General features: G+C 36.0%; 1 long non-coding RNA gene, 1 other non-coding gene and 1 pseudogene across 2 annotated transcripts in view; all 3 read right to left on the bottom strand.

Moving 5' to 3' along the window:
- The window catches only part of LOC138153324 (uncharacterized), a 423,036-nt gene that overhangs the window by 237,574 nt on the left and 158,190 nt on the right, over positions 1-27,272 (bottom strand). The gene's annotated exons all lie outside the window — the stretch shown is intronic.
- LOC138153147 (kelch domain-containing protein 3 pseudogene) lies at positions 680-1,704 on the bottom strand (annotated as a pseudogene).
- On the bottom strand, positions 14,413-14,516 carry LOC138153370 (U6 spliceosomal RNA). Its single transcript, XR_011166352.1, has one exon. It is a non-coding gene; the product is annotated as a U6 spliceosomal RNA (small nuclear RNA).

Raw genomic sequence — 27,272 nt, 5'->3', positions numbered from 1 at the left:
CTTTCTTTCTTTCTTTCTTTCTTTCTTTCTTTCTTTCTTTCTTTCTTTCTTTCTTTCTTTCTTTCTTTCTTTCTTTCTTTCTTTCTTTCTTTCTTTCTTTCTTTCTTCCTTCCTTCCTTCTTGTACACATTTTTATAAAATTCCTACTGGATGGTTTTCAGGGAACAGTAATAACCTGTATGGAGTAAGTGGGTCAGAAATGAAGGGAAAAAGGGAATCACCTGATGGACACCCCTGTCCCGAAGGAGGGTGAAGAGAGGATTTCACTTTAACAGCTTTGTACCTCTTAGCTCCCAGACACCATTCTTGGCTCAGACAGGGATGAGAAGGTGGGGCTTAGGGTTTCTTCCAAAAGTGGAGGAGGCAGTGAAGCTATGCTTAGGTATTGATGTTTCCTCACCCTCCCTTCCTCAAACCCCATAAAATATGTGGAAAGATGAGAAACATGGGAAGAGTACCAAAGAAAGATAGACTGAGCCCCAGGGGGAGGGAATAAGGAAGGGTCCCAGACCTCCCCCATCTTCCCCTCCAAAAGGTCATAGTAAAGGAAAAATTCCTAATTCCACACCTCCAGCTGCAGGGGAACAAAGTCCAGGGATCCATAGTGGCAGGCTCCAAATTATGGGAAGGGCTGGTAATGGGCAGCAGGATTAGTAGGGAAGACAATGAAGACTTCCCCCTACTGGTGGGATGATGCAATGGGGCGACTGATGCTGTTAGTGGTCATGTCAGTCAGCTCCCACCTGATGTCATAGGGCAGGCAGGTGTGATCCAGCCAGTTAGCACAAGCTCTTCAGGCTGGGACTGAGGTCTAGAATCTGTAGTTAGAATAGTCCATGAGGTCAAACTCATCTGCTAGGCCTTCCTCAGGAGAAGGACTATGCCTCTGAAGAGGACAATCTTGTCTCACACGATGCAACATCCCTGGCAATAGTGGAGGCATGGCCCCTTTCCCTTAGACTCAATCTTCTTCCAAGAGAAGGACACTGAATTGAACTTCCAGAGGTCATGAAAATACCAATTCAGCCTCTCATTGCAGGTGCCAAATATGTATAATCCCCCATTGTGCCCAAAGGCAGAGTGGCTTCTTCAATCCTCTGCCAACAGTGGGGTAGGTGGACATTCCTACCAGACCATACATGCGACTGCCCAACATTATAGTTGAGTGAAAGTCCTGCCATCATGCAAGAGTGCCCTTTGCAGAAATGAGGGTCCATATCATGCTTGTATCCTACTTGTGGATATCATTGGAAAAGCAGAAAGCCATCTGCTTGTAACCCCAGAAGAAATACATATTATTGCCCAGGCCACAGGCTGAATGTACACCTCAGACCCCATGCACTGTTCCAGATACCTTGGTTGTGAACCACTGGTGAGTATTGATATCAAAACCAAAGAGCACACTTTAGGCTCCTTCTGTGTCATTGCATCCATCCCACAGGTAGACAGTGTTGTTAATGAGGACAGCTGAATGTCTGTAACACATGTAGAGCACTTCCCTAGCCTGTCTGCTGGACCTCAGTGGGGGCAAATTTGTCCGACGCAAAGACACTGCATTGAAGACATGCTCGTTAATCTGGTGCAATGTCTCATAGTCTTCCCCAGAGTAGTATCCTTCAAATGAATAGAACTGGTGCCCCACAGCATTGCAACATGATTTACTCTGTGGGGCCTGCCCTCCAGGTGCACTGTTCACCATAACATTCCCCTGTGATAAGGCTGCCGATACATGCTCGCACAGCACAGCCTGTCCCTGTGTCTCTTTTACCTTCCAGGCCAGGCTGGGGTGGGGCCACTGGACTGGTCCCAAACCACTCCTTCATGATTTTCTTTGATTTAAGAGACATTGTCTTTGGCCTAAGAAAGAGATGTCAAATGACCATCTTTTTATTAATAAGCATGCAGGTATTGTTAATAAAATGGTTAAATTACCAAGAAATTATGTCTCTCAAACCATATTAAATGTCACATTGAAGAAACTTAAAGATCAATCTAGTCATTCTCAAGTACTAGATAGGGGTCTCAGAGGTAAGGATCTTCTATATTTTTTCTTACTATTTTTAATGATCTTCATGGTCATACAACTCCAGGTTCTAAGTGGAAGAACTAGGAGCTGGAATTCTTAAATGTACCCTCAATTAGTGTTCTAAAATTTAGCATAGTCTTCAAGATCCTATATAGTATGAAGTCCTATATAATCCTATATAATATGATGTCCTGTATAATATCCTATATAATGCAATCCTATATAATAGAATGTCCAGGAGTTGGAGTTTAATTTATTCTGTAATGAATCATTGTTGATGAATTTTATTTTGCATTTGCAGAATTAAGACTAAAATATGCTTACCTGATAAAATACGTGAAGAACTTCCCCTACCTGCAAAATCCTTCATAAAAATGCTTTATTATTGAACATCAGGCTTGAAAAGTTCATGTCTTGGTTTTATTTACTTTTATTGAGATGTTTTGTAACATAATTGCCACTTCTTTTAAAAAAATTTATTTATTTGTAGATTTCAAAATTCATCTCCACAAGATTTTGAGTTACAATTTTTTCTCTCCCCATCTTTCCCCTACCCTGCACCCCAAAATAGCAAGCCTACTCAATATCCCTTCCCTCAATGTGTTTTCTCTTATATCCTCCCCCATCACCCATCCTAACTTTCTAGTAGGGCAAGATGGGTCTCTATACCCCAGTACCTGTATATCCCATTTCCATATTGCATGTAAAAATTTTTTTTTAAACATTTGTTTTTAAAACTTTGAATTCCAGATTTTTTTCTCCCTCTTGCCTCCTCAGCTACCCCCACTGGGAAGACAAGCAATTCAATATAGATGGTATATGTGTAGTTACCCAAATCACGTCCATAGTACTTATATTGTGAAAGACCAACTACACTTCCCTCCATCCCGTACCATCCCCCACCCATTCCACCTTCTCCCTCGACCACATTCCCCTTCAAAGACGCTTGCCCTTAACTACCCTCTCCCCCAATCTGCCCTCCCCTCTATCCTCCCACTTCTATTCCCTACTCCCCTATTATCCTGTAGGGTAAGATACACAATTTAGTGTGTATGTTATTCCCTCCTTAGGCCAAATTCAATGAGAATCAGGTTGTTCTATTCCCTTTCACCTCCCTGCTCTTCCCCTCTATTGTAATCATTTTCTCTTGCTTCTTTTATATGAGATAATTTACCCTAATCTATCTCTCCCTTTATACTTCTCCCAACTAATTCCTCTCTCACCTCTTAATTTTATTTTTTATATATCCATTCATATGCAACTCATCCTGTGCCCTCTGCCTATGTATACATGAACATACAATTGCCCACACTAATATATATGTTTATATACACATACATCCTCCTATACATACATATATGCTTATATATGTATGTATATATATTACCTTCAGTTATCTTCATACTTATAAAAACCTTATGAGTTACAATTATTGTTTTTCCACACAGGAATGTAAATAGTTGAACTTTAATAAGTTCCTTATGATTTCTTTTTTCCCGTTTACCTTCTCATGCTTCTTGTATTTAAAAGTCAAATTTTCTGCTCAGCTCAGGTTTTTTCATCAAGAATACTTGACAGTCCTCTATTTCACTGAATGACCATGTTTTCCCTGTAGCATTATACTCAGTTTTCCTGGGTAGGTAGTTCTTTGTTTTAGTGCTAGCTCCTTTGATCTCCGGAATATCATATTCCAAGTCCTTCAATCCCTTAATGTAGAAGGTGCTAGGTCTTGTGTTATCCTCATTGTGTTTCCACAATACTCAAATTGTTTCTTCCTGACTGCTTGCAGTATTTTCTCCTCGACCTAGGAACTCTGGAATTTGCCTATAATATTACTAGAAGTTTTCTTTATGGGATGTTTTTCAAGAAGTTATTGGTGAATTATTTCAGTTTCTATTTTGCCCTCTGTTTCTAGAATATCAGGGAAATTTTGCTTGATAATTTCTTGAAAAATGGTGTCTAGAGTCCTTTTTTGATCAAGGCTTTCAGGTAGACCAATAATTATTTTTTCCTTTTTTTCTTTGGAGGGCAATTGGGATTAAGTGACTTCCCCAAGGTCACATGGCTAGTTTTTTTTTGTGTTAAGTGTCTGAAGCTAGATTTGAACTCAGGTCCTTCTGACTCCAGGGCTAGTGCTCTATTCACTGCACCACCTAGCTGTCCCTGTAGACCAATAATTTTAAAATTATCCCTCCTGGATCTGTTTTCCTGGTCAGTGGTTTTTCCAATGAGATATTTCACATTGCCTTCTATTTTTTTTATTTGTTTGGATTTTTTTTTTATAATGTCTTAGTTTCTCATAAATTCATTAGCTTCCACTTGGTCCAATCTAATTTTGAAGGAGTTATTCTCTTCAGTGAGTTTTTGAAATTCCTTTTCCATCTGGCAAATTTGGCTTTTTAATACATTCTTCTCCTCATTGGCTTTTTGGGCTTCCTTTGTCATTTAAGTTAGTCTATTTTTTAAGGTGTTATTTTTCTTCAATGTATTTTTGGGTCTCCTTTATCAGGCTGTTGACTTGCTTTTCATGATTTTTTTGCATCATTCTCGTTTCTCTTTCTAATTTTTCCTCCACTTCTTTTACTTGATTTTCAAAATCCTTCTTCAGCTCCTCCATTTGCTGTAATCAATTCATATTTTTTTTTGGAGGCTTTTGATGCAGGGGTTCTGACTTCAATGTCTTCCTCCCATTCCATGCCTTGATTCTTTTTGTCCCCTAAAAAGAATTCTATTGTCTGTTTTTACTTATGTTGCTTGCTCATTTTGGCAGCCAATTACTTGACTTTTGAACTCTGTGCTACAGGAGAACTCTGCTTCCAGAATGGATAGAGCTTTGTTGCAAATCTCTGGGGTTTTTGTAGCTGCCGGAGTTATTCGATGGGCACCCTCTCTACAATCCATACATGCTTTTGGTCACTGGTAACACACCCCAGGACTACCACCCAAGACAGTGATCTGGATCCAAGCAGGGGAAAGCAAGAACTCTTAGCCTCTGAGTGATCACTTGGTACCCCTACAATCTTCTGGCTAGGAGCTCCAGAAGCAGCCATGTGGCAGTGGCAGCATCCACCACACCTCCTCATTTTCTCTTTCTGGAGGTAGCATCTGGATTGTACTCTTCTGTCCCCCTCTGGACCAACCATGTTCCACACTGACCTTTTACTTTTTCTTGGGCATTTCTGAATTGAGAAGTCTGGAAACCACTACAGCTGCTGGTGATTTACTCTCATGAAGTCTGCTCTAGCTAGCTGCAGCTAATTGGGGCCACCCTGGGTCTAAAATTTGTGCTCAAGCAGGACTGCCCTAGGTTCCCAGGTTCCCAGCATTCTGTGATGGACCCTTCTTTCTGGCCTGCTGGGCTTTCTTCTGTGGAAGATTTGTTTTTCTCTATCAATTTGTGGGTTCTGTAGCTATAAAGTTTGTTTAGAGTCATTTTTATCATGTATTGGAGGAGGTGGAAGCAGGAGCCTCGCAGAAGTCCTGTTTCTATTCTGCCATCTTGGCTCTGCCCCCCACCACTTCTTCTTTAAGTACTTTAAATTGTTCCCCCACACTTAAACCCAGGAAAAGAAGTGAATGAAAGTCCTTCTTTACAAACTTGGGGGTTGTATTATTTTGTTGCCTTATATAAACATTAAATTTCCTATTATCATATAAAATTTTTTTATGAACATTCTCCCTAATATGTAAGGAATGAATTGAGAGGGGAAATCAAATTGCCACATAAGGTAATCTGGGGTGGGGGGGAAGAAACAAGGCTTCATTTAATTCATGTTTTCCTCATTAACTCTGCTTGGTTTTGACTCTAGGAATACTATGTTCCCATAAGGAATATCCTCTTCTCTCTCCCCCCTCTTGATTAAGCTTCTTTTTGTTCAATGTCTTTGCCATTAGATTATAAATTCTTTTAAGATAGGGATTATATTTTTATTCTTTTCTGTGTCCCAAACATTTAGCACAGTGCCTGACACATAGTAAGTGTTTGAGAAATGTTTATTGGATTTAATTTGAAGTAACTTAATTTGAATTTAATTGAATTAAGTTTTATAAAAATATTAGTTTAAAGTATATCATACATATATGCATACACATATACATATATACACATACACCAAAATGCATGAATGAATCTGTGATCTATGTTTCCTCATACTTCTCTGTCTCTATCCCTGTATTCTTATCTTTATGTCCCCATCTGTCCATATTTTTCTGTCATTGTGTCACTTTGTCTCTGTGTCTCCATGACTCCATTTGGGGTTTTCTTGATGGAGATACTGGAGTGGTGTGTCATTTCCTTCTCCAGATCATTTTACTGATGAAGAGACTGAGGCAAAGAGGGTTAAGTCACTTGCCCAGCTAGTCTAGCCAATAAGTATCTGAGGTTGGTCTTTGAGACTCAGGTCTTTTTTTTCCAGGCCCAGCATTTTAACCACTGTGCAACCTAGCTGACCTTCCAGAGGAATAAGTATTCCAAATAATTTGTTTTCTTAAGGCAGAGTCTATACCTCCACCGGTTGTTTTATGAAGCACTTAGCACAACGCTATATGCATGAGGTACTTTAATATTAATGGTAACTTAATATTAATTCATGGTGAGGATGAGTGACACAAATCTGCAAAGCAAGAAAATTGTGAGTCATTCTTGGGTATTTGCACTTCACAAAATTAGGTGGCACCATTAGATCTCCTTTTTACAGATGGAAAAACAGATGAGGCAGGACTATAAATCTACAATTGAATGAGTCATGAATTAGAAGCTATATTATAATAGCAAGAAAGACATCAAAGGAGTATAAGGGAATGATTTTTATTAGAATTTCAATAAAATTTAAAAGCCTTAAGATTTTTGCATAGTGCCTAGAACAGATAAAAAGCACCTTTTTTGTTGCTGTTGTTGATTGAACAACTATATTGCCCATAATACATTCAGATAACTTCCCTAATATAAGGAAAGATTTCACTAATCATAAATTTTGCCATTTGAATACCTCCACACATATATCTTTCAGATGATAATTCATAACACTTTATTTATATCCCATTACCTTTTACGAGCACAATTCCATACTTGGTAAAAGGACCTCTGCATAATTCAGACATAAATACATCAGCTTTCAAAACAGGATTCTTACTTTCAAATTGACCCTAAAACTATCTCTACACACTCAGATTGGTTTAACTATTTTCCATGAATCCAGCAATCTGATTGATGTTTCCTTATGGATAAGAGGAACTTTTTTCTTGGGGGATACATTTATGCAATTTTAACGTTTATAATGCACTCTATGTATACACAAATATGTATATGTATCTATTTGTGTGCATATACATACACAAATACATATTTATTTCATACACACAAATGTCAAAATTCATTAAGGTTTAATAATTTAAATCTGCAGCAAGATTTTGGGCTTGTACTGCATATTTATAGGTAGGTAGGTGGTACAGTAAATTGAGTGCTGTACTTGCCTGGAGTCAGGAATATCTGAGTACAAATCCAACTTCAGATATTTGCTAGCTGTGTGACGATCGGCATGCCACTTTATCACTGTCTGCTTCATGTTTTTTTCATCTGTATAACGGGGACAATAATAGCACCCATCTCCCAATGTTGTTGTGAGTATTAAATGTGATAATATTTGTAAAGCGTTTTACAAACTTCAGAAGTTACATAAACGTGAAGTATTACACAATTATGCATAAATAATTTTGGAATATATGTGTACATACATACATACACACGTATAAATATGTTCACATATGTATATGTAGGCTAATATTAATAGATGCAGCATGTACATGTGTTCTAAGGATAATTATATACTTCTATGTATACATATATTTGTTTTTTGCATATTTATACATGGGTGTATATGTTCACAATTTAGATAGACATAGCTTTAGTTACATAGATACAAAATATTTACACATACACACACGTGTGTGTATATAAATATATATTGTCCCTGAAACTATTTCTCCATGCTCAGATTTCATCATGAATCAAGCAGTTTTGACGGTTCCTTGTTAGTAAACGAACTCTTTTTTACTGGGAAAATGAAGGATATATTAATGTAGCTTTTAATGTTTGTAATGCATTCTCTCTATGTACATGTAGACATGTCTGTATGTATTCACATGCACACAGAAATATAGTGTCCCCAAAGTCTTTAAGCTTTAATAGCTTAAAACTGTGCTGGCACAAAAATATGTGTATATATATATATATATATATATATATATATATATATATACACACACACACACATACACTCATATATATATACACCTATATGCTACATACATATGCATACATACACACATCTATCTTTCTAGTTATCATTATTACCACCAACATTAACAGATTAATAAATGGAGTAAATTGAGACCCTGACAAGAAATAAAACTATTTCCTCCAAATTGCCCAGCTATCTAGATGTGGGCACAGTAAACCAGTCAAGGTCTTAACACTTTTGACTTCCATCACTGTGGTCTTTCCATTACACTGATGACCCTCTCAACTCATAAGGGAGAGTGATTTTGCTAATGTTTTCTATCTTCTAGGCTGTCCTCATGATTTCAAGGTTGTTAGTATTCTTTGATGGACTTTCTTAATTTTGTTTACTGCATAAAATAAAATGCCTAGATATACAAATGAAAACAATCATATTAAAATGTAACGATTATTTTAAATGTTTACAAGTCCCACCTTAAGAAACCTTACTCTACAGAGAAGCAGAGAAAACTAGAAACTAGTAGTGGTTTTCTGACATTCTTACCAATCCAGCTCTTTCTTCTTGGTTCCTCTAAACCAAGGGCACAGGGTAAAACTTTGTTGAAGAATTGTATCTTGAAAATCACTTAGGATACACTTCCTTTGTCATCTTGGTTTGAAGGATGCTGCCATTATGCTTCCACACTCTGGTTCCTGGAGTCCCTGAAACATGAGTTCTTCTAAAAAAAATCTTTAGGAAAAAAATAGCAAATATGTGGTTTTCCCCCCTCACACCTCATCACTATTATAAAGAAAGAGAAAACAAACACCCTTAAGAGAAAAAGAATTGTTCAATTAAGCAAAACACACTTCCGTATTGAGCCTGTCCACAAATTTATCCCATTTCCCATCTTGACTCCATCAGGTTTCTTTCTCCATCAGGAATGGTGCAGCATTCTTTATTATTTCTTTTCATTTCATGTCATTTAATTTCTTTTTTTCTACACTAAGTTTATTACTTTCTATTGTGTACAAAGTAAACAAAATTAATGAGGTTGCTGGAAAGCATATAGATAATTTGGAGAGCAAAAAAACAAAAACAAAAGCAAAAAAACAATAGCATGGTTTCCTTTACTTTTTTGTTTATTTTCAGTGTTTTTGTTTTTGTTTTCCTTTTAAACACACATGCACACACACATACACACACAGCACAGCTACTTCTACATTTAAACAGCCTGTATAGTCTAAAGAAATAAGTAGGAGAAGGAAGAGGAAGGAAGGGGAAAAGGAGTTTGATGTCAGAAGCTGGAGTAGCAGCAAGGTGGATGCTGCCTTGGAAGGCTCGGTGCTGCTTTTGCTGGGCTCCCTGACATACTGATTCCTCATAGTCTCCTGAACTAAGTCACAAATGAGCTCATCATCAACAACCTGGAAAGTTCTGTAGTGCTCCAGAGATTATAATACAGTTGTCATGACTTGCAGGAGAAAAAACTTGCCCACCGGTGTAAGATTTGGGAGAACCAGGTTGGTGGGGGATCATTTCCTCATAGTACACAGCACTTCCACAGGAGTTGTTGCTGAAAATTGAACTCATACACCTTGTGTAGTTGTCTTGAACACAAGCAGAGTGAAAAACAGGGATTGCTTCCATTTTGTTTGTTCTTCTTGTGATGATGTAAACCTTAGTGTTGGCTCCCAAGCAGTTCCTGTTAGGCAGTGAGCTTCTGAAGACAATCATGGATGATCTGGCTGGAAGAAGATGGCCACAGAGGCCCTCTTTACAGGCTTTCAAGGGGGGGTACTTGAATGCAATGGAAAATGTGAAAGTGCTTTCCATTTTGCTGCTTTATTGTTTCTATACTATGACACTGCCCCTTTTCTTCCTTCTCCAACACAACTTTTGGCTACCTTTTTTTTTTAATTTAATTTTTTTTTTAAGCAATAGGGGTTAAGTAACTTGCTCAAGGTTACACAGCCAGTTATTTCTGGGTGCGGTGCTGAGTATCTGAGCCCAGATTTGATCCAGGTCATCCCAACACTGGAGCCGGTGTTCTTACTCGCTGAGCCACCTGGCTGCCCCTAAGCAATTGGGGTTAAGTAAGTTGCTCAAGGTTACACGGCCAGGTGTTTCTGGGTGGGTGCTAAGTGTCTGAGCCCGGGATTCGATCTCCAGGTCTTCTCAACACTGGAGCCGGTGCTCTTACTCGCTGTGCTACCTGGCCGCCCCTACCTTTTACCTTTAACAATTACTTCTATTTCTTTTTAATAATGAATATATTTCTAGAACCTTATCTAATCATGCATTTTATTCTACCAAGTCTTGGTGATGCCTGTTAATTAAACCATTTAGTTTCTTTAGTTTGTTGACTAAAATTTTGGACATTCGAGGCTATGAGATTTAATAAGCATCCTTTCTTGAATTTTGTCTCCTGTGAACTTCTGGGTGACTCAATTATTATTCTTCTTCCTTCTTTTTAGCTATTCTCTAGGATATCTAGTGTGAGTGGTATGTAGTCTTCTTCCTTCCCCATAATTTTTTAGCTATATTCCTTTTGAATAGAATTATATCAACTGATAATGAAATTCTTACAAACCTTTGTTAGGCATATTTCATTTCTTTCCAGAAAAATCTGTCATCATTATATTTTTAAAAATCCAAACATCTTTATAGCTACTACTTAATCAGCTGTTAACCTCCCAAAACAATTTTTTTCTCTTTTTCATTCCTTGCCTTCAATGGACATTGGTGAAGAAAATACAGCCTAAGTGCCTCAGTTTCTTGCCAAAAATTACACGATTATTGCCAATAAATTTTAGTTTCCTATTGGTGGTACCATTTGTGATCAAAAGAATAAGTAGAAATGAGAAAGTCAAAAGTTATTCTTTCTTAAAAAGTTCAAAGTCCTATCTTCAATATTTTCTCCTCAAACCAACAAACAACAACAACAAAAATGATCCTATCTAACGTTGTTATCAGATCTCAAATATCTGCCTAGTGACCCCTGTACAAGGAATCAACAATTACTTCTCTTACCTTCTTCCTTTTACCTTTACTGGTTGGTAAACTGTCCATTTCCTTCCCTTTTCCCTCTATGTATTACATCTACTCTCCAAAATCCTGAAAAGGATCATATCTTCTTTTCTACCCCAGAACTGTTTTTTTTTTTCTCTTTTTACCTTATTGAAACTTCATTTGTTTCTGGTTAGAGCACTTTCTGTATACCAACCACCTGAAATGTAGAAAAGCATTCTTAGAGTAATTTTTCAGATGTTGAAGCTCAAAGCTATCTTGAAGTACTAAACACTGAAAGTGAACACTCTACTAACAAAGCACCATCTTATAATGCCACTGAGAACAGGTATGGCCCATTTTAACTTTGAGGTTTTCTTCCACCAACACAGAGTGTAGAAACCCTTTCCATTAGCACAGATAACAGCTACTCCATGAGTTGGTAAGTAATATTTATGACCTGAGAGCATTCTGATAATGAGCATCTTATCAAGACTGTCTATAAGTTAAAAATCACAGAATCTATTCCAAGACAAGTGAAATAATGAAAATAATAAAGAATGAGAACAACAATGACATCTAATATTATATATGTATATAATATGAATTATCATTCCATTTTATATTTAATGAAAGTGGGGCAAACATAGCTTAAATGACTTGCTGAAGATCATCACATAGCTAGTAAGTGTCTGAGACTAGATGACTGGATTTGAACTCAGACTATACATATATTGGTACATTATGTATGTGTGTACATATATGTATATATACACATACATACATACATGCATATGTTATATTGTGTATACTACCTTGATATAAAAATATATTACCACAACACATAGGAGGGGCCGAATGTAATGGGAATGTAAAATTTTAAGATCTTCCCTGTCCCTAGGCTAAAGTGCACCTGGAGCCTGGGGTGGGAGGCTTGTTTTTCAGTAGATACTTTTTGATTGGCCAGTGGGTCGATAACGTTGTTACATTCTCTGAGCCAGGAGAAGGCTACATAAGCCCTGATGTGTAGCTTTGTTTTGGGGCTCACTTTGAGAAGTGTTCTGTGATTTGATCTGAAACTCTGGGAAGCCATTGTTGAGTGCCCCCGGCTTTGAAAAACCCAGATGTTCATTTGGTATGGATGTAGTGGTTGGACAGTTTGGAAAGCTGTCTACTTGATCTGTTTCTGTCTTGATAATTCTGTCTGTGTATTCTGAAGTTCGGGGTGCTGACCTTTTCCCCCCAACTAGGGAAACGATATATATCCGACTGATTAAAGTAAGCTTGTTAAACCATTTTGAGTTGCTTTCCTTTATCAAAGCAGATCCAAGAACCTGTGTTTGTCAGCAAACCCTGGGGACGCTTGCGGTGCTTGCTGCTACAATATACACATACATATATACATGCATATGTCATATGTGTGTATGCTACCTTGATATAAAAATATATTATCACAACACATAGGTATGCATTTTCATATTTATGCATGTTCTATATCATAGATCTATCTAGATCTATATTTTATGAGTCAGCTAATTATAAGGTAATGCAAGGTTATGAGCAATTAGGGATTCAGGAAGGACAATGAAGACTATAAAAGGTGATGCCTGTTCTCTATCCTAAAGGAAATTAGATATTCTATAGGTCAGAGGAAGGAGGGGCTGCCCTCCATTATGACACATGATTAATACGAAAGCACAGAGACAAGACCTGGATTATGATATGTAAAAGTGAGAGACAAGGCCAATTTAAATAAAATGTGATGTGTAGAAAGGAGAATGATATAGAACAAGGTTGAAAAGATGGGTAAAGGCTAAGTTATGGAGGGTTTTATAAGTTGAATACAGTATTTTATGCTAGAGGCAATAGGGAGCCACTGTAGTTTATTGAGCTGAGAAATGACATGGTCAGTTGTACACTTAAGGAAAAATCACTTTGGCAGCTGTTTGGAAGAAGTGCTGGGGAGGCAAAAAACCTGATATTTGATGAAAAGTCTTCTTTTAGTGCAATATAACATGAAAATAGTTTTAACACATTTTATTTTCTAAAAATAACAACAGAGAATAATTGAAATAGAATTAGCATTAGAAGGATGCTATAATCATCCAGAGGTAGTTGATGAAAATTGAGGACCTTAAATAAGGTAAAACTAAGGTGAACTAAGAATTTTGTATTTATATGTGTATGTTTGCCTGCATGCATATGTATATATGTTAAATGTAATCTTTTAATTCAAAAAAGAATGAAGCTGATTTTTTTTAGGTATATCTACAGTTTTATTACAAAATCATTTTGTCATTTGGTCACTTAAAGATGTTACCAGTGAAACTTCTCTAGTATCTCTAATGTATTGTAGCAATTTTATTCCTTGCTTAAAGTCTATGTTACCTCCACAACATACAAGTTATATGCAATTGTCACTGCTACAAATCTGAATTCATATATACTATTTAGGAAGGAATTGTGTGGTAAGAAATAGGTGAATAGAACAGACTTCTTAGGGCCTTTAAAAATAAACAAACATGGAATTATTTATTATTCAACAATTCATTTGGAGATTGTTATTTTAAGGAATTATTTTACTTTAAAAAGACAGACAAATTAATACTTCTAGAGTTAGTCTGAATAACAACAGTGGACAAAGAGTACTTATTATGCTTAGTGCTTGTTAGGAAGCAATACTTTTGCAATGCAATTGTTGTCACATACCCACACAGGTAGAATGAAAGGATCCCTCTGGTTTTAAGCCATACCACACTTCCTTGTTCCAAATTGCTTTTAAAAATAAAACTATTACATTAATGTCTCCTTAATGCTGTTATTGCTGCTTATCTTTTGGCAAACTTCCCTCCGTCCTGTGTTTGTTCTGAAGGGATTTTCCAATATATTTCCAATATGCATTTCTTATAGTGTCTTTTTCTTTAGCTAGAATTCCACATAACTCTAATGCTTTATCAAGTGCATTTTCCTTGTTGCCACATTGGTTCTCTAGCATATAGTTATACATATCCACAAGGAATATAAACAGGTACAGAGAACTCTGAGTTGACTGTAAATCTAACAATTGCTCTAATAGATTGGGATACTTGGAAAAGCCATAATCTTGCAAAATCACCTTTAAATGGTTCCATGCACTTTCATTATGTGGCACTGTTTTATTAAAATATGGAACGTGTCATGAATTTGCATGTCATCCTTGCACAAAGGCCCTGCTAATCTGCTCAGTATCATTCCATATTTTAGTTGATGTGCTGCTGAAGCAAGCAGAAATGAAGCTTATTTTTGAAATACTTAGAAGTAAAAAGGCACTTTAAAAAGTAAAATTCATACAAGTTTATACCTGATATTTTAAAAAATACTTTTACAAATAGTAAGTTAATTACTTCAGATATAAGACATTTATTAAATATAAATTGAATTATTTTTGAAGCATTGAATTTGCTTCAACAAATGATTGATCTAATTATTCATGGGTATATATTTTTTTCAAATACTGGAAAAGAAATGAAAACATAAATATATTTAGTCTTAACAAAACAAAACAAAACAATCCTTTTTCTCGTTGTTCAAAAAACTTATCAGAAAGTCTAAATTGCATTCTGGCATATTTACCTTCATCTATAATTTCATAATATTTATATTGAAATTCTCATACTAATTTGTACGTGTTTTAAAGAAACACACTTATCCCTTGTATTTCTACTCTGGAAATTTTGAAATAATACAGCTCTGGGGACAACTAGTTGGTACAGTGGATAACACACTGTCCCTGGAGTCAGGAGGACCTGAGTTTAAATCCAGCCTCAAAGAGTTGACACTTACAGCAGGCAGCTTGCTAGTTGACACACTAGCAGTGTGACCCTAGGCAAGTACATTAGCAAGCAGCCTAGTGCACCCAGGATGGCCAACTAGCACATATTCTTTGCTCTCTCTCTCTTTTTTTTCTAAAGGGAAGACAGCTTCAAAGGGGTTAGCCATCTTACTTTAATTAAACATATATACGTCATTCACTAGTTCAGGGGAAAGGTCAGTACCCTGAATGTGGAGAAAATACAAGAAAAGAAACATAGAGAAATTAGCATAGAGATCCAATAGATAGGGTTCCAACTGTCTAAACAACGTAATAGATACATTATCACAAGACCAAGGAGTGCCAACATATGGGTTTTTGAAGCCAGGGAGCTCCTTAACAATGATTACCCAGAGTCTTGTCTGGCCAAATCACAAAGAAACATTCTTTCCATGAGTGAGCCCCAAAATAAAATAACAACCTTTCAGTATGTATAGTTTTCAATCAATAGACTCAGAGACAGAAAGCATCACAATTTACATGACTCAGCACAGCTATGAATTACCAGGGTTAAAAGGAGATTGATCCTTCAGAGGTTTGCAATTTAGCATGAGCATAGGAAACTGAACTCCAGAAAGAAAAAGCAAAAATCCCACCTTGCTTGTACTTTTAACAAGTCACTTAGACCTGACTGCCACCCAAAAAGAAAAGAAAAAGAAATAAACCAACTCTGCCTGTCTATTTTTGCCTGGTTTACAGCTAACAACAAACTATGGATAGATCATTGAAATTGCTTCCATTTCATAGCTTAAACATCCTTCAAACAATTCATATATATTCCTTTCCTAGGACAAGACTTAATTACATCATAATATGACTAAATTTGATTTAATATTTTGAAAGATCCATTATTTCATGGATGCAAATTCTCCCTTTACTTATTCCTTATTCTTAGTTACAGAATAATGTTTTATATAATGTCCCCAAGTTGGATCCATTCAACTTCAGTAATTGCTTTCATCCTTTATTATTTCTAGGGTAGTCAGGTACTGCCTTAAGTGGAGATATACAAATACAATAAATTTTAAAAATGCCCTATTCTTAAAGAACTTACAGTCTAATATAAAATATAATTCAATTTCATTATTGTATAGCTAAAAAAAAATTTTTTAAAAAATAAAGGTTTTCATGCCCTTTCCTCCCCCCCCCCGCCCCCCCCCCCCGCCATGGACCATTTTCAAATCCTTCTAGGATTTACTGAGGAGAGCCTTTTTAAGAGTACTAGTGATCAGCAAAATTAGGAAAATGTCATCTTTAAAGGACCATTTGGAGAAACTGATGTTTAGAAGAAACCAACAACTCTCTAATATGTCCAGGATCAAATACAAAATCCTGCTAGGAATTTAAAGCCCTTCACAACATTGCTTCTTCCAGAATTTTAATTCTTCTTAGAATTTATTTTCCTACATGTGTATGACAATTTAACAATATCTGCCTTCTTGTATTCTTCACATAAGTCACTCTGTGCTATGACTCCATGGATTTTTAGCCATTTTCCTCCATGCCTAGAATGTTCTTCTCCCTTGCCACCAACCCCTGACTTCCTAAAAATAATTAAATAAATAAATTTCTCAAATACTCATGCTCCATGTTGGGAGATAATCTGCCATGCTGCCATCTCTCTCTGTCTCTGTCTCTCTGTCTCCTAGTGTGTGTGTGCCCTATCTCCTCTTTCCTTTTTTCCTCTCTTATAATAAAATGTCTTATATAACATATATGTATACACAAAATAGAAATATATAGACACATATACACATTTCTTTCTATACCTATCTTTGTGTATATAAGTGCTTATTGTGTGTAAGCATATTTATATGTTTTATTGCCCCTTATAACATGAAGACATTGAGTCTGTTTTTGCTTTCTTTCTATTCCCAGTTCTTAGTACAGTACCCAGCAAATAGTAGACATTTACTCTTTTCTTATTTTTATTACTTAGTTTATTACCTGAGATATTGTAACTCTTTAACAATCCTTGTTAATTGAGTGATAACACAATTTCTATAATATCTGTATTTGAAAGAAGATTCCTTAGGAAATGCTCAGAGGGCTGCTTATTTGACATTTTGCACTTTGTTTTCTTTTCTTTCTCTTTTATATTTTGGACAACCACCAGAACATAAATACAGAATAGAGAAAAGAAACAAAAACATATCATACACTTAAATATTGGAACTTAAATACAAAGTAAGAAAGGGGGAAAGCATGTTATATGCATAGCATAACATAAGAAAGGATTCAAAATATGTAACAATAAATTTTCATTTCAAGAAAGCTTGTATGATAAATACTACGTGATGTGTTAAGAACTGTCCATCTTTTCTTTTCTTCCTTTTAAGTTTTCTTTTGTTCTCTGATATATACTTTTAAACTTTTTAACTCTCTTTTCCTCCCTCTTCTCCCCTCCCAAGTTTACAATTAAGTGTAGATGTTTCTCTATAGCTACACACACAGAAACACAGAGAAACACAGACACAGAGATGCACACATATGTATACAGAGATAGGAAAAGAGAGAGAGAGAGAGAGAGAGAGAGAGAGAGAGAGAGAGAGAGAGACAGAGAGAGAGAGAGAGAGAGAGAGAGAGGAGAGAGGAGACATTTCTCAACAAATTCTACTACTGCTCTTTGTTTTTATGTTTCTGCACATCTCTTGTTATCCCTCTTGACTTCTCTACTTGTCTTCTACCCGCTGTCTTGCCTGCCTATTACTTGCCTGCCCCCCCCCTCCAAGGATCCCTCCACTATCCTCCCATTCCCCTAAATGTAAACACCCTTCTATACTGAATCTTTTACCTATCCCTCACCTTGTAAAGAACCATTCTTGGTCCTCTCCCCCCTCCCCATTCCCCTACCATTTTATTTCCTCTCACTTTAGGAGACTTATACTCTTCTAAATATATGTGTATTTTTCCCTCTTAAACCTATTCCTGATGAAATTGGGTTACCAGAACTACCAGCCCTTCTCCACCATCTAATTTCTCTGTTGTACTTTGTTTTCTTCCCTCTCCTTTCATTTTTCCTAATGGTTTGATAAATTTGATAGTTAAATAGTTGCTATTAATATTGACACTTGTCTTCTTCATGCCTCCTCTATAACTTTTCTCTTTTCTATCTTCTTCAACTTTAAGACTGTCCTATTTATCAAATAGTACTGTAGGAATGAACCTACACAGGGATAATTGTAGTCTCCAATTAAATATTTGTCCATGCTTCAAAAGTTCTTTATTGAATGTAATTTAAAAAACTTCAAAGGCATGTTCTTTCTATTAAATTATTCAGTTTTGGTTTTTACCTTTCACTTCCATAATTTTTAGATTTTCTCACCCTCCCTCCCCAAGATAGTTTGTAATTGGATATGGGCTCTACACATATATTCCCATTAAACACATTAATGGGAAAAAATATGAGAAAGAAAACAAAACAAAACAAGAAAAGAAAATAATCTGTTTCATTTTGCATTCCAACTTGGTAGTTCTTTCTCTGGATGGGGCTGGTATTTGCCATCATGTCTCCTTTGGAATTGTTTTTGGTTCTTGAATTGCTGAGAAGGGCCAAATCAGTCCTCACACAGTGTTGCATTTACTGTGTACAATGGTCTTCTGGTTCTGCTCCCCTCACTCAGCATCAGTTCATATAAGTCTTTCCAGGATTTTCTGAAGTCTACCTCTTCATCATTTCTTGTAGCACAATGGTATCCAATTACATTCACATACGACAACTTGTTTAGCCCTTCCCCAATTTATGTGTGTCCCCTTGATTTCCAGTTCTTGGCCACCACCAAAAAAGCTGTTATAATTATTTTTTTAACATATGGGTCCTTTTCCCATTTCTATGATCCCTTTGGGATACAGCCCTAGAAGTAGTATTGCTAGGTCAAAGGGTATTCACATTTTTATAGCCCTTTGGGCATAGTTCCAAATTGCTCTCCAGAATAGTTGGATTAGCTTATAGTTTTACCAACAGTGAGTCAGTGTTCCAATTTTCCCACATCTTCTCCAACACTTATCATTTTCCTGTTTTGCCATGTTAGCCAATCTGATAGGTGTGATGTGGTTACCTCAAAGTTATTTTGATTTACATTTCTCTAATCAATAGTGATTTAGAGCATTTTTTCATATGACGATAGATAGCTTTAATTTATTCCTCTGAAACCTGCCTATTCATATCCTTTAACCATTAATCAATTGGGGGTGTTTTACTGTTTCAATTTTCTCTTATAAACAACATATAGTTAGATTATGGTTTCTAATCCATTTTGATATCCTCTACTATTTTATTTACAAATTCATTCTATTCACATTGACAATTATGTTTGCTAACTCTATATTTCCTTCCATCTTATTCTCTTTTATTCTTCTCTTCTTTTACTATGTTTTTCCTCCAAAAATCTGTTTATATTTTTATCACTGCCTCCCAGTTAATCTACCCTTTCTCTTACCATTCTCCTTTCACTTATTCCCTCCTCCTCCTACTTCCCTGATGAGTAAGATGAAATTTATCCCTAAGTGTCTCTGTGTGTGTATGTTTATTCTTTCCTTTTAGAAGCAGTTCAGATGAGAGTGTGGTTCAAGTGTTTTCCACTCTACCCCCTCATTTTTCTATGCATTGTAATAAAAATTGTCCCTTACAAAACGTTTTTTTTTTAATTGGAGATGATTTTATCCATACTTCCTCCTCTTTGCCCTTTCTACCAGTCTATCCCTCTTTCTCACACTTCTACTCCTTTTTTGAGGTAATTCCAACATAGTAGACTTACATTCATGTCCTCTGGAATGCAATCAGTTTAACTCTAAGTCTCCTATAACTTGTCATTCTTGTTTGCCTTTTAATGTTTATGCTATTCTTGTATTTTAATATTAGGTTTTCTATTCAGTTCCAGTCTTTTAAACAGGAATGTTTGAAACTCTTCTCTTTCATTATACATGTTCTTCCCACCCCCAATTAATTATAGTAAGTTTTGTGGGGTAGGTTCTTCTTTGCTGTAATCCTAACTCCTTTGCCTTTTGGACTATTATATTCCAAATATTATGCTCCTTTTTTGTTACTAGCTTCTAAATCTTTTGTGATCATATTTGTGGTTCCATGGTATTTGAATTCATTCTTTCTGCTTCCAATATTTTCTCCTTCACCTGGGAGTTCTGAAATTTGACAGTAATACTCGTAGCAGTTTTCATTTGGGGAATTTCTCTGTTTGGGAGGTTATTGGTGACTACTTTTAGTTTGTACTTTGCCCACTGGTTTTATAATATTTATGCAGTTTTCCTTCATAATTTCTTAAAATATTAATCCAGGCCTTTAAAAATTATGGAATTCTTGTACTCTAATAATTCATAAATTTTATATATATATTTTCTAGGTAAGTTGTTGTAATGGGAATGTAAATTTAAAGATCTTCCCTGCCCCTAGGCTAAAGTGCACCTGGAGCCTGGAGTGTGAGGCTTGTTTTTCAGTAGATACTTCTTGATTAGCCAGTGAGTCAATAAGGTTGTTACATTCTCTGAGCCAGGAGAAGGCTATATAAGCCCTGATGTGAGGTTTTGTTTTGGGGCTCACTTTGAGAAGTGTTCTGTGATTTGATATGGATTCTGGGAAGCCGTTATTGAGAGCCCCGCCCCCCCTTTGAAAAACCCAGATTTTGATTTGGTATGGATGTAATGGTTGGACAGTTTGGAAATCTGTCTACTTGATCTGTTTCTCTGACTTGATAATTCTGTCTGTGTATTCTGAAGTTCAGGGTGCTGACCTTTTTCCCCTGAACTAGGTAAATGATACATGTTTGATTAAAGTAAGCTTGTTAACCCATTCTGAGTTGCTTTCCTTTATCAAAGCAGGTCTAAGAACCTGTGTTGGCAAGGACCCTGGGGATGCTGGGGTGCTTGCTGCCTGGGTTGTATTTCAGATAATATAGTTTAGGATTTTCTTTTTTCTCGGTTATTTTTAACTTTGTTGTGCTGTTTCTTAATGTCTCAAAGAATCATTAGATTCTACTCACACAATTCAGATTTTTAAGTATTTTTCTTTAGTGATTTTTTTCCTTTTTTTCTAAACTGCTAATTCTCTTTTCATGATTTTCTTACATTAATTAATTTATTTGTCCTAAATTTTTCTATGCATCTCATTTACTTTTTAAAATAATTTTTGCTCTTTTAAAAAAAATCTCTTTCTTTAGCTTTTCTTGGAATTCTTGATCAACTTGAGTCCAATCTGAATTTTCCTTTGAGGGTTTGCTTGTAGTTGTTTTCAAGTCAGTGTCTTCTTCTGTGTCACTGTCCCCATAGAACCTTTTTATGATCAGATTATTTTTTTCATCTTTTTCCTGGCTTATTTCTTGACTTTGGACTTTATGTCATTGATAGGCTGTGCTCTTTGGGAGGAATAGCTAGCCTGAGTTTCTGTACCTCAGTTTTGTGATTTCTCAGGAAGTATGATCTGAATATATTTCTGATCATTCTCCTCCTGCTCTCTCTTTACCCAGGTGGAGGCCCTGTTCCCTCATAACTATGTTTGCTCCTGTCTACCCTGGAATTCAGATCCAGAACTAGGTAATGAACAATATAACTTTGAAATGATACCAGGTCTTGCTGCAAGGTCTAGCAAAGGGGTCTCCTAGAATCTCTTTATGATCAGATGTTGAGTCACTTTAATATCCCTGTGCATTGGATGTGTCCAGTATTTGCACTGCTGATATTATAACTTCTACCTCGAACACCCACAGCTGGGGACACTTCCATCACAACCCAAGCTCGGTGTTCCCAGCCAGCCTCCACCCCAATGTCTGCAAATGTTTCTTTCTGACAAAGCTGTTCTGGACTGAAACAACACTTTGACTTTTTGTTGCTTGTTAGTTCAGAATTTCAATTTTTCGATTGTTTTGTCAGAGAGGATTTGGAGAAAGTTTGGCAAATATGGCATCTCACTGCTATCTTAACTTTGCCCCCAGAACTTCCAAGAATGAGGTTTTTTAAAAAAATGCTATCTAAAGTTGCCATAGATGGTTTGCAGTTAATCCAGGCCATGATGTGGGCTTTGGAAGCAATTGAAATCACCATGAAAAGAAAACCAACATGATGATGAGTTGGTCTTCAGTTTGTTTGCATGTTTTTCATTTTCATTTTCTCTCTTCACATCATTGTAAAGTTTTTTGTTTGTTTTGTTTTGGTGTTTTGCATCTTGAGGATCTTAACCTGCATTGTTTGGTATAGAGAAATAAATCACCTTAAGATATGTTTCACTCATTCTCAGAGTTGGAATAGAGGCATAAAAAATATTCTGACTTCATTGTTTCAACAGAGGAATATTTCATTAGTGTGGTTTTGGGTAAGCAGGTCATCATCTTCCCATGCCTTAATAAACAGGTTTTTATTTTGTTGTTGCTCTTAAATTGCTTCAGTCACGTCTAACACTTTGTGACCTCATGTGAGGTTTTCTTAGCAAAGAACTGAAGTTTGTCATTTCCTTCTCCGACTCATTTTGCAGATGATGAAACTGAGGCAGTATTCGGTGACTTGCCCAAAATCACATAGCTAGTAAGTGTCTATGAACATATTTGAACTCAGGTGTTCTTGATTCTAGGTCCAACTCTATCCACTGCAGACATTATTACAGGAAAATATAGTTCATGAAGCAATTCTTATAAGAAAACAACGAGAAAAACAACACCTCTGGTCATCAGTGGTCTGCTGGAAAAGCTAATACAATTTTAATTTTGCCAAGTTGATCCTCATTTTTCATATTTTCACTATGTTGTCAAACTTATATACTTAGCTACTCTGTTTAACAGGTGCTTTCAGAGCTTAAATTCTGCTGTTCCTTTCTTTAATAATAGAACATAAATACATTCTGGGATAAAATTCCCTAGTTTTTTAAGGAAGATTTTCATGGTGATAATGAGAGCATACATGTGTCAATTACTGCAGTATCCCAAGAAATCTGTTTCTTATTCCCTCAAAATAATTTCTTACTAGTTAAAAGCATTTATAGACATTTAAAGAAAAGTAATATACAAATATCACATTTATCAAAGGCTACCCTCACGACATGTAGCTTCAGGGTCTCAGGAAAGTAAATAGACATCTTTATATTTCATTTCCCTCATGATTCTCCAAAGTAAATTTTAATTCTTATCAGGAGAGAAAGGAAGTAAAAGGAAACCCAGGCTTTATATACAAAGCTTGATTCCATTCCAACCGATTCCCATATGAAAACACAAAGGATGCAGAAAGTAAAGTCATTTATTCAAATTGATAACAAAACAGAAATCAGAGGAAATTCACATAGGAGAACATTTATTAGAAGTATAGAGTGAAGGAAACTCTCCAAGAATCTTGTTTTCTTTCCAGCAACCGAAATTTGGGTAAGCATTGTCCATCTTCTCTCCCAAAGCTAGAATCCAGAAGCAACTGAAGTGACTGAATAAGATGATTGAAAAGACATGAAGAATTTATTTTTCTACAAGTCTGCCCCACCCCTCTTATGCACATGGGGTATTTGCCTCCACTGATAAAGAGAGAGTTCCATACCAATGGACTTTCTGACTCAGGTTACATACATGGGTTGCTAAAAGGGCCAGTGTGTCATAGTAGAAAGATAGCAAACTCAGAGTCAGAAAAGCCTAGGTTTAAGTCCTGACCCAACACATGCTTTTAATGTGACCCTGGGCAAGTCTCTTGATTTCTCAGTGCTCAAAATAACTCTAAATTTAGAAGTTATATCCTTTCTATGAGAGGAATCTTCCACCTGGGAAGTCACTTATACTAATGGAATTACAGGTCCAGTCCCAACAAAAATAAGGTCTCATGAATAGATATTACTAAAGGAGACAGCTCAGTACCTCTTTGGGCAATGAAGTACAAGCAAACCAAACACTAAGTATCTCTCAGGGAATATTTCCAGATTTTGCTGTTTTAGCAACTGAGTGGCTCTGGTTTGGATGTTACTACCATAAGTTATCAACAGTGATTTGAAGATAAAAATGGTTCAATGGTATCGTCCAGCAAAATCATGATCAGGAATACCTGTGGCATGAATGGAGTATAAAAGATGAAGACTTTGAATAATTCTGTACTAAGTATGTCACTGCACTGGGTATGTGCTCCATGTATGTCAAAAGACCTGAAGGCCATCCTAAAAACCATTGGGTTGATTATTTCTGGAGGACTGTAACAATAAAAAGTATTGCATAGAAAGAAAGAGAGACCATGATACAAAAGAAATGATACAGCTTGAGAGCAGGGGTTGGGGACCTGAGGCCTTAAGGACACATGTGGCCCTCAAGGTCCTCAAGTTCTGCCCTTTGACTAAATCTGAACATCAAAGAACAAATCCTTTTAGGGGATTTGTGTTCAATGGTATCCTTTTAGGGGATTTGTTCTGTGAATTTCAAATTTAGCCAAAGTGCCCCAGTTAAGTACCTAGAGGCCCATATGTAGCCTCGAGGTTGCAGGTTCCCCACTACTTCTCTAGAGTAAGGTCTGGGTTAAATTTCTGTTCCTTAAGTCTACAAACTGTATGATCTTTGATCAGTCACTAAACCTGGAATTATTTAAAATGGGGAGGTTGGACAAAACAACTTCTCAAGTTTCTTCTGTCTGATCAATAATGCAGGTTCATATCCACCTGTCCTTTAAAGGGTAGAAACAATGAAAATATCCCAAATTGGCACTACATTAACATTAAGCAAAGTAAAATATGCTCTTGAAGGAAAAACGTTCTCTACTACAGGTGGTGGGGTGGATAGAACACTGGGCCTGGAGTCAGGAAGATCTGAGTTCAAATACAGCCTTAGACACTTACTAGCCATGTGACTCTGGGTAAATCACATAACCATGTTTGCTTTAGTTTCCTCATTTGTAAAATGAGCTAAAGAAGGAAATGGCAAACCACTCCAGTATCTTTGCCAAGAAAACCTCAAACAGGATCATGAAGCATTAGATAAAATTGAATTGACTGGATGACAATAAATCTCTACTACCAAACACTTAGAATTTTGTTTATGGCTGTAAAAAGCACATGTGAGGATTTAGTCAAAACAATTAAAGTTAAATATGTGAAGCTTGTTTATTGATTTCCTCAAAATCAGTGAATCATGAGTAAATCTGACTTCTTAATTTAGAAACAGTTTACTAGAATAGAAAGATCATAAAATTACAATCATTATCTAAAGCTTTTTATGAAAGTAGGCACATTGACTTCCCAATTTTTAAATTATTATTAAGAAAACTTTGTAAATGTATTTTCTTGACTGTAAGCCTTAAAATTTGATGAATTTTAGAATCTTTTCTCAGCAACCCATCCTATTAAAATAATGGTGAATGCAAATGTGAAATTTCCATCAAGTCCTATAACCTGTGCATGAGTTACATGATCTGTCAAGCAGTGACATGTGGCACAATTTCATAATCAATTTGTGAAAGTAAAGTGAATAGCAAGAAGTCATGTATTGAGCCTTTTTATGGATTGTGAGAAATCCTGGGGAAATAAGAACCATTTATTGTTTTAATCAACTTCTGTCTACCCAAGAGTAGTTAAAAGTTTTTTTTTTAATTAAATGAATGGTAGAGTCAGTGACTATGTGACCCTGCAGCTGTCCAAAATATTTTGTTTTTGAGCCTTGATTGAATCTCTGTTTAAGGGGATATATTGGTTATCAGTTTATATGTCTATTCTAGAATAATAGGGTAACAAAAAAAATAGCATACATAAATCTCCTTCAGACCCAGGTAATTTTATTACTGTAAGTACAAGAACAATAGATACTATTTAGCATATTTACAAATGAAGAAAGAAAAGAGAAAAACAAAGAAAATAAACACTATGCCTTGGTAGATAAATTCAAATAGATGTACAAATACCAAAAGTGTAAATAAGAATGTTGGAATTGTCAAAATTCATCACATATTCACAAATTATTTTAAAAAGCCTAAACTTTCAAAAAGGAATTAAAAAAAAAACAAAGAGGGGAGATGACAAAGATTTTGTCATTTGCAAAAATATCTTAAATTGAAGAATAGATACATTCTTCACAGAATCACAACATTTGAGAGCAGGGAGGGATCTTTGAGTCCAATTCTTACCCAAATAGAAATCTTCTAGCACTCCTCACATCCAGTATTTCTGCTATAATCCTTTTTGCTCAGTTCTCTTGTCACCCAACCTGCTTCTATGTCTCTCCCTTATCACTCTTCACCACTGTTCCTCAAATCTAACAGTGAGTGCTAAGTTGCAGAGCACATCCCACCACCTAACTACATGCATTCTTATTTGCAGTGAATCACCAAGTACCCACTGTGGTTTCTGATCCTATCTTAACAAACATGTTAGCATAAAGTTTAATCAACCCACAAAAACTCAGATGGATATCAAAACATAATTTACTCTCACTTTTCTCTTAGATTTACTTGTTTAAGCATTTTTCAGATTTGTCAGTCCATAAACATTTATTAAGTACCTACAATGTCCCCAGGACTCTGCTATACCTTGAGGATACAGACACAAAAGAGAGTCCCTTTTCTCAAGGAGTTTATAATATAATAGGGGAGACAATGTGCAAATGGTCATGAAAACAAAACAAAAGAAACCTAACTACAAAGAGAATGAATGTGAATTAAGGTTGATCTGGAAATGTTTCTTCTAGGTGGTTCAATAGATAGAGCACTAGTTCTGACATCAGCAAGACTTATCTTTCTGATTTCAAATCCGGTCTCAAACATTTACTTAACTATGTCATTCAAGGCAAGTCACTGAACCTTGTTTGTCTCAGATTCCTCATTCACAAAATGAGCTGGAGAAGGAAATGGCAAACTGCTCCAATATCTCTGACAAGAAAAACCATATTAGGGTAACAAAAAGTTACACATCACCAAAAAATGATTAAACTACAAGAATTGGATTTTTTCTACCTCTGAAAGGAAAATAGAGAAACCAGAAGGTGGGGATAAGTACAGAGAGCATTCTAGGCATAAGGGACAGCCAGGAAAAATGCCCTGTGCCAAAAGATGTTGTCTCAATCCAAGAAAGGCAAGAATGACAATGTTCCTGTATCAGGGAATACATAAGGGGGTTTGAAGTGTAAGAAAACCCGGGTATGTGATGAAGGTGATATTTATTTATTTGTTCATTCATTCATTCATTTATTTATTTATCTATCTATTTATTTATTTATTTTTAAAG

This window comes from Petaurus breviceps, unplaced genomic scaffold (genome assembly GCF_028583685.1).
Source record: "Petaurus breviceps papuanus isolate PSGF00001 unplaced genomic scaffold, PetGlider_PUasm1.0 90977, whole genome shotgun sequence".
Taxonomy (NCBI): domain Eukaryota; kingdom Metazoa; phylum Chordata; class Mammalia; order Diprotodontia; family Petauridae; genus Petaurus; species Petaurus breviceps.
The sequence above is the reverse complement of the archived record's forward strand: the minus strand, read 5'-3'. Positions and strand labels throughout refer to the sequence as shown.